This window comes from Taudactylus pleione, unplaced genomic scaffold (genome assembly GCF_031769625.1).
Source record: "Taudactylus pleione unplaced genomic scaffold, aTauple2 ptg000336l, whole genome shotgun sequence".
In the NCBI taxonomy this organism is placed as follows: Eukaryota; Metazoa; Chordata; class Amphibia; order Anura; family Myobatrachidae; genus Taudactylus; species Taudactylus pleione.
Window position 1 is genome coordinate 4,147,513 of NW_028284737.1, and position 1,093 is coordinate 4,148,605.

Consider the following 1,093-nt stretch of genomic DNA (forward strand, 5'->3'; position numbering starts at 1 on the left):
AGCACTTCTCGGCTTTTAGCTAGGATCAAGTGTAGTTTCTGTTTTTATCAGTTTAATATCGGATATGCCCAAAGAGCTTGCTCACATTGCCTGGTTAGCCAATAACATTTCCCTTCCTAGTGCTAATAGGACATCTCTTAAGGATCTGACTGATAGGAATTTGGAAACTTTTCCATAGGGTATTAATGCTCAGACAGATGCCATCGCAGATCCAGCCCTGGCTTTTGCCTGTGTGCCTAAAGCCTTTGGAGACTGGGTCTTTCAGGAGGGCCTCAGATCAGGTACCTGTAGGAACGAGGTTTGATGGTTAGTGGAGCATTTCAGTAAGGTGACCTCTTATCTTGTAGATGCAGCAGTAAATACTGCTGTCCTAACCACCAAGGTGTCAGCATCCTCGACTTCCTCGGGCTTCGTTCCTGGTGCACTGGCTTAAATTGGCCACACATCTAAGGATTATCTGTCCAACCAGCCAACTAGTTGATTGGTTGGAATGAAAATCTGGTAACATATGGGAGTAAATGATGGTGATCAATTTGCTCCTAAATGCCAGAAAACAGATGAAAATGGTCGTTCAGACAAATTTGTTAAATATTTGATCTAAACAATTTGTTCAAACAACAGTTTTTGTCCATTTTCTGGTGTTTGAGAGCAAATTGCTGATTGTCATTTGCTTTCATACCTTACCAGATTTTTTTTTCCCCCAGAGAAGACCTCTTTGGACGCTGTGGGGCCCTCTGGTCCTTGCTACTAAGGACCGGGAACTCCGTAGGACAGGTTCATTATCTTGTCTTCTACATCTGCCATGGATGGCGCTGGCCTCCTTCAGGACAGACTTTTTGCCAATTGGCTCTGTTTGTCTATCCATGGTGCTGTGCCATCTGTGGTGAGGACTCATTCCACCAGATCGGTGGGTACTTTATAGGCAACTCGCGAAGGTGCCTCGGCTAAGCAACTTGTAAGGGGGTGCCAGTCATGATCCTCCTCCCACTTTCCTAAGATTCTATTCATTTGACACCTTTCGAGCTCCGTCGCGTCCCCTCCCTCAAGGTTATAGCTTTGGAATGTCCCAAGGTAATGCCTGTGTACCCTATAG

At 45.4% G+C, this 1,093-nt stretch overlaps 1 pseudogene; it reads left to right on the forward strand.

Moving 5' to 3' along the window:
* On the forward strand, positions 1 to 110 carry LOC148508875 (U2 spliceosomal RNA; annotated as a pseudogene).
* The last annotated feature ends 983 nt before the right edge of the window (positions 111 to 1,093 follow it).